At 40.3% G+C, this 13,152-nt stretch overlaps 1 protein-coding gene across 3 annotated transcripts in view; it reads left to right on the forward strand.

Annotated features, from left to right (window-relative positions):
* Nucleotides 1-13,152, forward strand: part of Met (MET proto-oncogene, receptor tyrosine kinase) — a 109,063-nt gene that overhangs the window by 29,216 nt on the left and 66,695 nt on the right. The window lies entirely within an intron of this gene.

The raw sequence follows: 13,152 nt of genomic DNA on the forward strand, positions 1-13,152 counted from the left end.
AGACACAGACACAGACACAGACACAGACACAGTCACAGACACAGACACAGACACAGACACAGACACAGACACAGACACAGACACAGACACAGACAGACAGACAGATTAATAAAACTAAAAGAAAATATTACTTTAAGGCTTAGATTTGGATTCCCACCCAACAATTTCTGTTTTAGATTGATGATCATTCAAAATGGTATTTTCACAGGAAAGCATAGGAAAATTATTGGTGGTTTTATTTAAATAAAGTAGAATTTGGAATCCATAAGTATAGAATTATTTTTCTGCTAGCCCTTTGATCGCTTTGTGACAGAGAAAGAGTACCAACCTAAAGGGGGTGTCCATTTCTGTCTTGGGAGTTGTTGTGTTGGGCCTAGATTTACACATAGAGCATGGCTGTGCCTCCTAACAGGAGACCCTCGGGGACCATAGCTGAACAAATAGTGTCACTTTGAGTCCTAAAAACACTTGGGCTTTGGAAACATGTGTCTTGCCCAAGTAGTTTTCAGTCTAAGAAACAAAGGTTGTAAGTGCAACCGGGGAGAGCAGTCTCTTTGTACTTAGGAGGAGAACCTATGACATTCTGCTGAGAGGGACGTGGGGCTCATGAACACGTGCTGGCTCTCGATGAGCCTGGGGTACTTTCTTAGATGGAAAATTATTTCTCTGTTTTATTGAGTTCAGGAAATACAACCTTTGGTGAAACCCAGACAAAGCTTCCCTCCTTTCCCCTCTGACGAAGTCTTATAGTACACAAAACACGGACACACCAGTCCCAACGAAGATGTACTGCCCACACACATGTTTAATATACATTGTAAGCTCTCTAAGGTACAATGGAATTCTTCATCAGGCTGATCTTTTTTCAATAGAAACTATAACAAAAGAATGGAAGAACACTGAAGGCCTTTCAGAAACCTGGCATTCAGAAATGCAAGTGCGATACTCGTAGCATCTTTAACAAAAATGCTTTGCCCATAGCCTGTAAGCTAGTTGACCAACACAAGTTTAAAGAGCCTACTAGGAGTTCTCCATGGCTTCCAGGGCTCAGCCCTTGATGCTTGGATTTTGTACTGTTAAATGTTAAAATGAGTCTTGATTTTGCAGGGCGGACCGGTATCTTATCTCACTGTTTTATTTTGTACATTTCAGCCTCCCACTTGCAAGCATCCTTACTCAATTTAGAAAGTCTCAAAACCCTCTGAACTTTATCTTACCCGCTTTGCCATTTTGTAGTGTTCCAGGGGGAACAAAGAGGCAAGATTATCCAATAAAATGCAGGCTAGTTTTATCACGAAGGAAAAATGCCCCAAACGCCATACCTGAAACCATTATCACTCCCATCTCAAAAAATTCTTGTGGGAAACAAGATGTAACTTGCCAACAGTCTTTGTGCAAGGGAAGCCAAGTTTTGCGCTGGCCAAATTCCATAATATGAAAATACCTGTAGACCTCCTCTTCTTATTTGCCTGTTAACCTTCTCCATTTACTAATGGCTGAAGTTTTGCTGAAACTGAGACTACACACATTTCTTTTCACAAACCTGGCCCACGGAAAGAGTTCCAGTAATCAGCGTATAGTCCTAGCTTTGTCCTAAACGGCAGCAAAACCAAAATGCTTTACAGGACTGAGCCAGGAAGGAATAAGAGGATCATCTAAGCAATATGATGACTCCGGTTTTGCTTGGCCGATTAACTTGGCCAGATATCAGATGACCTTCTAATAATATCTTGGAGTATAGTCTTTATTTTTAGCATGAAGTTTCATGACTAGAAACACATCAGGCAGTTTTGCTATTAATATCTCTAATATATGTATGGGCAGACTTACGTGTGTTCTTTGGACAAGTTGAAGGATGCTGTGGTGGTACCTACCTATTAGGCTCCTGCCCAGTCCTCAGTGTATGTGAGAAGATCTATCAGAGGGACTCTTTGCCCTTCTGTCTCCTTGTCATACGGAAAATGTATTTCTACTGCAGGATCAAGCACAAGGATGCCAGGAAAGACCATCTATTCAGGGATCCAGCCGATGTTTCAGGAGCAACTTACTTATTGATAGTCAAGTTATGCTGCTTTCTCTCCCCTTACACTTCATGACTGTATCTAGGCACAGTATTTTGGGGCATCTTCTCAGAGCTGCAACAGGAAAGACCCCTTTGAGTCATCTGATAATTCTGAGAGCACATTACTCTTTACCTGTGTCTTAATTGTGCTTAAAAGCTTGTTTCTACGTATAATGCATATGTAGAGAGTTTATCCCAAGCCACAAGTACGCATCCATGGAATACCCGTGCTGTTGGTCATAACCTTCTGTAAGAATGTGGTCTTGATTTTCACAATGCACACATTTTTTTTCTGTTGAATTTGAATGTAACTCTTAAAGGGCATATTTACAGTGATATCTAACTTTGAATTCTATCCATTTGCATATCCACAATAATTTAAAATTCATTTTAAATATCTTTTCTGACCTTTTTTTAACCTATTCATAGGTGAAACTTTATAAGCATCTTAAGTTATTATCAGTTCATGTTATTCTAGGCTAGTGCATATTCCATTAGGAACATGTTAATGTGCAAAATAAAATCATTGAGAAAATGTCCCTCTAATATGGAAACTTGATAATAATTCAATTTTAGAGGGAAAAAACCCTCTTCCTTCTATATGAAGATAAACACGATTATAAATTTACTCATTTAATTCTAATTTCTAGAATCTCCACCAATCATTCATAAGAAATTAGTTAAATTGAAAGTCCAGAAAGAAAAATTTAAGAACACATTAAGATAGTTTCTGCAAATTCAAATCAATGTTCTTTCAAATCTTTTACTTATTTACATCCTAAATGCTCCCCCATCTCAGTTCCCCCCTCCCAGAGTTCTTCACCTCATCCCTCCTCCCCTTCGCCTCTGAGAGGGTGCTCTAACAACCCCCCTGCCCCCAGCATCATGAATAGGAGAAATTTTAAAATCTCACAATCAGCAGCAATCGTATTCTGGAAGTATACTATGTATTTTCTTTGGAGACCTGAAGTACCACATTTTAGAAATGATTTTTGTGTGTGTGTGTGTGTGGATGTTGAGATAGGGAAGATGTTTTCTGTAAAGTACCGATAATTCATTACACTGTTTTCCTTAGAGCACCATTACCAACGTTTTGCTCTATTATATAAACATCTGAAAAGGTAAGCTTGCAGTGAATGTCTCCCCAACAACTTGGTCTTCCTTTTTTGTTTGTTTGTTTAGTTGTTTTCATACATACAGCATATTTTGATTATATTCCTTCCCTTCGCCCAACTCCCCCCAACCTCCCTACCCACCCAACTTTGTCTCTGCCCCCACCTCTCTCTTCCTCAAGAAAAAAGGAAAGGAAAGAAAGAAAAACAGAAAGACAAAACATATTAGAACCGAGGGGTGGGAGAAATCACACCAAAAAAACATGAAGTCTGCTTTGCATTGGCCAGCTTTGCCTGGGCATGAGGGCTTGTCCTGGCGTGTGTTTGATAGACTCGGTGGCATCCTGGTAATCTTAATGATGATTAGTGCATCAATTGAGGGCACCAATGGCATTTGGTACCAGCCACTCGTGTGTGAAAGGCCTGGTTTGCAGCACACTTGCTCTATGACCTCTGATTGCAGCTTAACTCCTCGCAGTTCGGGTTTCATCTGCAACATGCAGGTACCGCAACCTAGTTCACAGGCTTGCACATGGCACAATAAGATGACTATAAAACCCAGAAATCAGTAGAGCCTAATGAGAGGAACATGAAGCCCGAGTATGGGGTCAGTCCTGCACCCCATTGTGTTCTACCTGGTACCCTGAAAACATAATTTACATTCTCCAGACGGTCTGGTCTCACGCTGAAGCTATCATGTGGACAAGTACAATACCCAAAACAGTCCTGACTCGGTCCTATGCTCATATTAAATGACAGCTATTGCTATGAGGATGCTTGTCTAAAGAGAGGTGGACTCTAATGACCTGTTTATTTCTTTAAAAAGGGCATATTGTGGTTCCATCCCTCATGGGAAACTTTCACTTCCCTCCCTATATATTATGAGTGACCAAACTCTATCCAAGCTTAATTAGTTCATGCTTAAGTTTGCTGACTCTGAGCGGGACAACAACTGAATCAAATTGCATTACACTCAAGACAGAAGTCTGCTTTTTTTCTCTAACTTAAAATTTAAACTAGCTATGACAAAGCAAGATACCCTGCTGCTGTAGTTAAAGTGAAACTTTGTGTTAAGAATTACACAATACAGGGCCAGAAAAAAAGTCAACCTCCTAGGTTGTTTTTATTGCGCTTCCTTGTTTCTCAAATACCACTTGCACTCCAATTCAAAGAGTAGCCAACTGCTTCCCAAAATAAAGGAAACTAAAGGTAGTAATTTTCCATCTCCGTCCTGGAGTGCCAAAGTTAAAGGGTCACCACTCAGAGCAGTCACAGAGAGAAAGGAAAGCAATTAGAACAATTTTCAATAAGAGCAGAAATCAAAACAAGATGCAAACAAGGAATATCAGGCAGAGGCCCGAGAAACAAGCCTTCGGTGATGTTTCTTATCACTACCATAAAGATGATGGATGGATAAAATTGAGTTACATTTAAGTTGTAACGAAAGAAAATAATTGCAGCGTTCCATCAGGAAACCACAAGGTCCATTATTGATCTGTCCTCTTCAGGGCATGTCTTGTAATATTCAATAAAATAAACAGAGATTTATAACTCTCTATAGGCCGTGTATCTATAATCTCCCACACTATTCAAACTATGGATGTAGAGTGGGCATTAGAAATATAATCCATGTCATTTGATTGGTCTGGCATGGCTTATTTAGACTGCACTGCTCTCAAGGGAATGCATTTTGTATTAGGAGTGATAAATGTAAAGTCAGATTATAAAGTTGTTTCTTACTTCCTGTGTTCAGGAATGAGGGAACATTACCCTATATGTACACTGTTACTGGGGAGTGATGTTAGACAGTTCTCCAAACTTAAACATTAAATATCTTGGCTGTACAGCAAATGTAATTGCTACCATAACAAAATCTTGTAAGAGAGAAAATCTTTGAGGTACAAGGATTGGATATACTTTATGTTTTTAAAAATCTAAGTAAAACTCTATTTCCTCTTGCTTCCTTTCCATAGCCGTTGGCTCTATTCTCTCCCAGACTCAGCACATTGCTGCCTCCTGTCTTGTTTGAACTCTCTGTGCATACAAAACGGCATAGTGCAATTTTTTATTTTAGAGAAACTTACAATCAATTTCTTTCCAGAATTTCAAAACACCCTCTGAGTTCATTGGCAACTCCCTGGGTGGCATGAGGGTGTGAGGGTGGGGGTGTCTTTAAAAAGTAACAAATGAGAGATTAGTGCCTTTTGCCTTTCTCCCCATCTTCCTACTAACCTCCCTTAAGTCATCACATGTCTGTTCTTGACCCCCTCCCCAGAAAAGACTTTAAGATTCCATAGCATGATGCTTTCATCAACCAAATGCCAAAGGATAAAGTCAAAGTTGGAACTCAGGCAAGACATAAGGCAGCCTTTACCTGGGCGGCACTGACTCAGGATGTGAGTAACAGTATCTCCCGTGTGGGGGGTACTTGAGGTTACCCATGCCCCTTGCGTTTGAAGAGTGTTTCCTGTCCTCTCTGTCTTCTAAAGCACGGCATGACTGTGTTAAGTTGCTGATCCCTAGATGGTGATTCATTTGGGGAAACTGCTGTGTCAGACAATAAGTCCACAGGAAAAGAAATCAATCCTAAAGTTGACTTTTGAAAAAAGGCAAAATTCTGAAGCCAAAGCCCCGAGATCTGAAGTTTGCATTCCCACGATGATCCACGGTTGGAGATTACTGGAAGCATGCAGAGCCCCACATGTTGATAAGGATAATAACCTACTTGAGTAATAGCATATTTTTTTAAGCTTACTATAATATAACACCTCAAGTCTTGGGTGTCTCATTCCTCCTCCAGACTTCTGTCTTATCAATGGCCATCCCTCCCTCTGTTCTTATCTCGTCTCTCAAACAAGAAAAGCAAGGAATTTAGAGAAGACTCAGGAATTTCTCCTGTTGCTTATTCTTGGTTTGGCACAAATACAAGTACAGTGTGTTTAAAATGAGCAAGCGCCCAGGTACTGCTATAAAGTCACACCTCCAGCATCCATGGAGGGCTGGAAAGTACCAGGGAAATGAAACCAAAGGCTTGTCTACTCTTGAAGTCAACTCAACTCCCTTGACTTTCTTTTTTTTTTCATTTCTTTTTCTTTCTTCTTTTTAAAATCATGGATGTAGTAAGTGACTCTAAGGTCCTGGATATGTTCCAGTCTGCTCATTATATATTTTTCAAACTAATATGTTCCAGAAGAGTTCATTTGCATGTGAATCACTGGCTAAGCAATATTGACTAAAAGCTAGGCTTTACCTTAGGAAAGCAATTTGTGGGAGCTAGGTTAATGTGGGAGCCGATGGACTGTGTGTGCGCACACACTTCAGGAAGATTTTACAGTCTTTCGGAGGGAAAGGAAAATGTCTAGTGCATGCCATCATAGAATAAAAGTTTCTTTTAACCATCCTCCACATTCATACATGGCCACAGATGGTTTCTAAATGACATTATTCTAAAACGAAAAGATGCATTGTTATTTCCGACTAATGTTTGACTTCCCTCATCTTATTTGGGCATATCGTCGAAGGGATCATCAATCAGAGAACATTAAATGGCAGGTGACACTTCAGATTATGCTCTAGGTCAAAGGGGTGAGTTAAGGTCAGTTTGAGTTTGGAAGGCACTGTTTTGTGGAGATGACTTTATGAAAATCCAGGGAGTTTTTTTTATGTGTTATCATCACAGAATACATAGGTGGTTCATGGTGGCCTGGTTGTAGGTCAACATGCCAGGAACATGTAAATGTGAATGCTAAATTTCCTATTGAGAGTTTACATTGGAAATATCTGTTTATCACTTAGCATCTCTCAAGGAGCTTACCAACACCAAACGTAAAGAGCCACTTAGGATTTGGGGACAAAGCAGGATTGAACTGGCTCACCGGCTCTGAGGGAATCAATAGTGCTTAGAGCTAATGCACTAAACAGGTTACAAGCACTAATGCAGTGGCAGTCAATAGCAAAAGTGAGTGCCTCTAAGAATTACCTTGACAATGAAATGTGCAATATTTTCCATTTATTTTCAGCTAATTACATTGCAAGCTTGTTCTCCCATCTTATTAGCTTAAGCGAAGCACCCAGAAGCCTAACAGTTTTATTTAGGACATAAAATGAGCAGATCACCATTTTCAGCAAGAATCCGAGGAAAGGATTTATTATGCAACCACAATCCAATAGGAAGCCCAGTAGTTGCTTCCTGGGTGCTAATTCTATTAGTAGGACCGTGGTGAGCCACCTGTATGTGACACTTTTCTTCATGTGGCAGTGAGTGAGTGGAGATGGCAGTAAATGGCCAAGTCACTCCAGTGGACAAGATGTCCTGATAATTCATGAAATATGATGTGACCTGTGGAAATAAATGAAGGCAATGACTAAATTTTATGATTTGATCTTAAAAGACTACTTGCAATGATAAAGTTAACTTTTCCACAAAGCTTAAAACGGTACAAAATGTGTTCTATCTTTAGTATATTTTGTTTGGGGCAAACATAAGCCAAGCATCTAATGCACTAACAGTCACAACCATCTCATGGCCTTTTGTCTTAAGCATAAGCTGCTGTGTTTCACTTTAACTTTTTTAACTGACTTGGAGCCATTAAAGCACATTATTTTCTACTTAACAAAAAATATCAGAAGGTGTAATGCCCTGGTGGGAGTTTACCTTTTTAAAAATATATTCTGTTCTGCAAAATTGTCGGTGCATTTTAATAGAGCTTGGTGTAAAGTAGGTGATGTGTGCGTGGCTAGAAGCTACAGACCTCATTTCAGCGAGGCTCATTCACTGATTCACAGCCTAGCACACCATCAGCTTCTTCGGAAGTAAGTTGGGTCTCTGCTGGTCTGGATTATTTCTTCCTTGGCTCCCTGCCTCTCTTTGTGTCAACACTCAGTATTTTCGAAGACATTCTTTTTTTCTTCTGCACATGAAAAGGGTTCTCCCATTACTCACGAGTCCTGTGACAAACAATCATGCCACTCAGAGAACACACAAATAAGCCCTTTGGAAGCCCTCAGCATTATGAACATCAATAGAATTTAAGGCAATGTGATGCTGAGGTGGCCCAAATCCCGTCGTCCTTCTGTATCTGCAGAGTGTATCTACCCTTCACAATTACATCCCTTTTTACTGTGTTTCCTGCTCATGAGGATCATGTGGCTGAGAGGCCAAGTGGAAGCCAAGTGCTCCCAGGACTCATGCTCATCTTATGAGCACCTCCTGAATGCCCAAGTGTGGGCCCTCCAACCAGGGCCATCTTTGTGCTACCAATCCTTTCATCTCTGGTGCCCTTACACTAAACTTTTATCTCTCCCGTTAAGTTAATCATCTTCATCTGCTGATATGTGTAATCACACAGATATCTAAGTGAGGGAAGGTCTCAGAAGGAAGGCACTTGCCAGGCTTTGCTACCAAGGCATTATAGATCACAGACAATACATCGTGTCAACTTGTTCTTAGAGGGCTCTAAAACAATCTATGCATTTGAACTTGAAAGAAAGAGCATACAAATCACAGGCGTATACAATCTGAGTAAATTTTACTCAAGTATTTTTATGAACAAATTGTAAACAGTGTTTCCATCATCTGCATAAACTACGAAGATTTGAAGTGCAGGTGTAAAAATAGTCTGCAGGATCCAAAGAAACACTCACATTTTTCTGTGTTTGTCTGCTCACTGTTGTTTGGCCAACAACAAAGTGATGTTTGCCAAGGGAATAGGAGGTATTTAATCTTCAGAGTTTGTTCCTGTGCCTACAAGTCAGGGAGGTCATTGGCTTGCCCCTTCCTGCAGCCTGTAATTACAGGCAGAGGACTATTTATTTTCCAGTAAAGTGACCAACTCTTGAATGTAATAAGACTGTTTATAAGAGCAAGTGGATGTAAGAAATATATACAATTTTGGAAAAGACAATGGGAAAGTGAAACTATTGTCTTCATATTTTCAATAATATGAGATAGTCTGAGTCTCTAGAAATGACCTAAAGTACAGCACTAAAGGTGAACCTCAGGTCACGTTAGATAGTCCCAGACCTTAACATTGTGAATTATTATGGGAAGTTTACAATAGGGTACAATATGTCTGGTAATTCATTAAGTTAGAAAGTAATTAGTGGCTCCACCATCATAGTAAACAAGAAGCAATAATTATATTAGTAAGAATGATTTAGAAATATTTCTACTTTGGAAAAGAGCAGTTACATTGGGTTAGCTGGAGACACTGTGCTGGAAAAATAGCACCATTTCTTGCTCTCCAATATTTTTAAGAATAATTATTATAAAAGCAATGACTCCGGGTAGAGTTGGGTATGTAACATACAACTTCAGTTCCACTATCGTCCCAATGCTAGAACTATCCATAGGCGTTTAAAACCATACTATGTAAGAGGAAGTTTAACGATAGTCGGTGAACCTTATGATCTATGTGGCAAAGCCAAAAGTTCTAAGTTGTTGACATATACAAAGAGAACTTAAACATATGCCAGCCTTAAAGGTGGTGTCACATTGTGGTAAATTGTGACAATTTTTCCACCTACTAAAAACAAAGTTTCCTATTGACAATTGGAACAAAACAAGAGCAATCCATCACATTTTCCTAGGATCTAGGGTAGAGAAGGTGCCAGCCACTGGTGTCATTGTGACCCTAGTGAAAAGACAATAGTCTAACTGAGTGTATCTCAACTCATGAAGAGAAGAGGTGCCAGCCCCTTGGGACGTGAACAGCTGCATTTTCTTAGGTAAATACTGCTTTTGTTTGAAAGCTTTCCCTGCATTGTGGTCCATGGAAGCAGTTACAACTCGCAGAGCCTTATCTAATGCTCTGTGTGTTAGAGGTTCAAGAAATAATTAAGACAGTCGAATTTTCCATTTTGTCTGTAATATATAAAAAATATCTCTCGGAGTGAATGGATGGATAATTACTTCAATAATGAAGATAGTATAGCTTCATTTTACCTTTCCTGCCTTAGCACAGTTTTTATTTTCTACTCTGAGCTACAGGCAAATCACAAAATAAATTGCACTATTGTTTGCTTAAGGCTCTCTTTCCTTCAAACCTTATTCCTGTCTGTCAACCTCAGCCCAGTTCCCCAGTAGCTCAGGAAAACCTCCACTGGGATTAAGCAATCATTTACACAACCTCTCATTCATTAACCCATGTTGACATTCTCCTTCTCTAGCCCAGCCTCGCTTAAGGATTCCTTAAGCACCTTATCCAGCAGCTGGGGTGGGTGCAAACAACGCCTATTTAATCAAGAAATTGAATATTTCCAAGGAATCATTTGGCCTGCCTCAGCCTTCTTCATGACCACAATTGCCTTCTATTTCATCTTCAAAGTAAAATCTGGAGTCTTCCCTAGTAAACGTGTGCTTTTAAAATCCTTCATTTATTTCTACGTAGTCATAAAGCAGAAATAGAAAATATTATTGCTTCTAAAAAATTTTTTAGTGTGCTAAAAATGATGCCAGTAAGAGAAAATGAGAGCATCCTGGGTTTGTCGTCATCTCCACCCAATCTGTTTGTCTCCCGAGTACCAATGATGTGGTAATCGTTCTTGAAAACAGCATGTTTTTATAGCTGCAACTTTAGAAATAGTTTGGGGGGCTCCCCCAATTTCTTCAGAGCACAATCCACACTTATTTGTATGATATTCAAGGAGTGTCTTACTTGGGCCCTGGTTTCCTTCACATGGAGTAGAAAGCCAGTCAAGAACTAACTCTTGGCAGAGGGTAGTAGAAACCCCTGACTTGCAGGGCTGGCCACTTCCTAGCATTTTAGTGTCCCACCATGTCTATGCCAAGCTACCACTGATACAAGTTTTGTCATTGATAAAAAACTAGGGATGAACCTGACCATATGGCCCCGTGAACTGGTACACAGCAGCTCGGGTGTGTCTTTGGGCTCTGCCCTATACCTGGGCTATGAGTGCTGTAGCGGATAGTGTCTGTGAGTCACCCTCCCAGCCCAGCCTTCTAATGCCTGTCCCATGGTCAGCCTTCAATTTCCTTCAACACTCATTTTGTCAAACTCACATTTCTTCTCTATTTTTTTAAATTCTCACCTTAAATATTATCTTTTCCAGAAACTATTCTCTAGATTCCATCCCATTCAGGGTGATGAACTTTGGAAAACATCTAGTGGATAAGGCTCGAGTTACAGTGTCACCATGAGTGATAGTCACAGTGGGAACCTCCCTTGACATTTGCCCTGGAAACCCGCAGGTTTTCACCGCTAGACACTAACCATGGTTTCATGTTTAAAATTATGCATAGATTAACAGAAAGATGAATAAGTGTCTGTATCAGTACCACCATTATGGACACAGGGCTCCTCTTACTCCTCATTGCTTCATAGACATGAAGGGTGTGCTAGGCAGAAAAGCCCTGTCTTGAACTAGACAGACCCAGTTGAAAAGAGAGAACTGGGTTGGTGCTCAGGACACCTTGCCCACTTACACAGTTTTTGATAAGTAGTTCAAGTCTGAAACCAAATGAGAAAACAGGAAATGAGTCTCACTCTATAATGCTAAGATGGAAAAGAAGGATATGAGCTAATGCCCGTTGGCTCCATGACTAGAATATAGTCATGGGCTTCAGGAGCATACTAGGGCATGACTGAACACTTTCATTTCATCCGTCTTTCTCCTCTTCTGACCTTCTGCTAAGACGTCTCTATAGTAATAGGGAGCCTCCTGAGCCTACAAAGAAGGTGGGGCTCCTACTGTATTCAGGGAAAATGGCTTCCTTTTGAAGGGTTAATGTTGGGGTTGATTTGTGCCTTCTGCCTTTCTAATACTTCTATGAAATAAGTGCATTACAATTTGGTTTCTATTAACTAATAGGGAAAGAGAGAGAAACTTCCTCATAGCATCCAAACCTGCCATACCTGGAGCAATTTGATGAATCACTGTCGCTCCTCGCTGACTGAAGCTCAGTGTGAAGGCTGCTAACCAAAACCACATGGGCTCAGCCTGTTTTATATCTGATTCACCTTAGGAAATGATAACGATTCAAAAGTCTTAACATTTCCAATTCTAAAGCTCATATCACTGTAGAATGTTGAGTGTTCTAACCCCAAGAGTGGATATATATTTAGGTATGAATGCAAGCATTTTTACACATGCATATAGAAAGCCATACCCACACATAAAATATATTCTGTTCCAAGAATCTTTCCTCCTGTCGTCCAACCTCTGCCAAGACCTAGCTCTGCATCGGTCTCTGCTGCAAGGTTCTGCAGCTGTTGAAGGCCACTCTGCTCTCATCCTTCTCTAGTCTGATAGCACATGCTGCCAGTGCAGAACTGTAGTTACCTATCCGCTGAGCTCTTTGTCTTACATAATCAGTTATGTGCTTTTATGGGTTGGTCCCTGGTCTCCCTATATGCACAGTGCCTTCAGAAGATGGGCTGAAAAAGAAATGTTGGCACACATGCCAAGTTAAGAGTGTTTTTACATTTTTTAAGAGTTACATATATACAAGAAAAGTGAAATATGTCACATGGGTCCTATGATCTTCAATGTCTAATATATAATTTAATGTATTTATATTTAATATAATGTTTTAATTCTTTGAAAACTTCATAAACACATGCTGTGGGTCCTGGCCTACTCAGCCTCTACTCCCCCTCTCTGGCTTCTCCTTCCCCTTCCAGCTTCATGTCCTTTTTTTATAACCCACTCAGTCCATTCAGTGCTGTTTTATATGCACATGAGTGTGGGTCATTCATGAGGGCGTGAACGCAGTCTCCTTCGAGTCCATCTTCAAAATAAAAGGATTCCACTAAGGGTGGATCCTTGCGAGTCCCTCCCCTCTCCGTGCTGGAATTTGTAACTGGTCTTGAGCAGGTATCCACAGTAAAAGTGCAATACTTTTGTAATAAAATAATGGAAAATATGACCGGAGGGGTGTAGCTTGGTGGAACATGTGCTTAGCATTTTCGGACCTTTGGGTTCAATATTCCACAGTGGGGATGACGGGGGGGGGGGGGG

Source organism: Mus caroli, chromosome 6, assembly GCF_900094665.2.
Source record: "Mus caroli chromosome 6, CAROLI_EIJ_v1.1, whole genome shotgun sequence".
In the NCBI taxonomy this organism is placed as follows: Eukaryota; Metazoa; Chordata; class Mammalia; order Rodentia; family Muridae; genus Mus; species Mus caroli.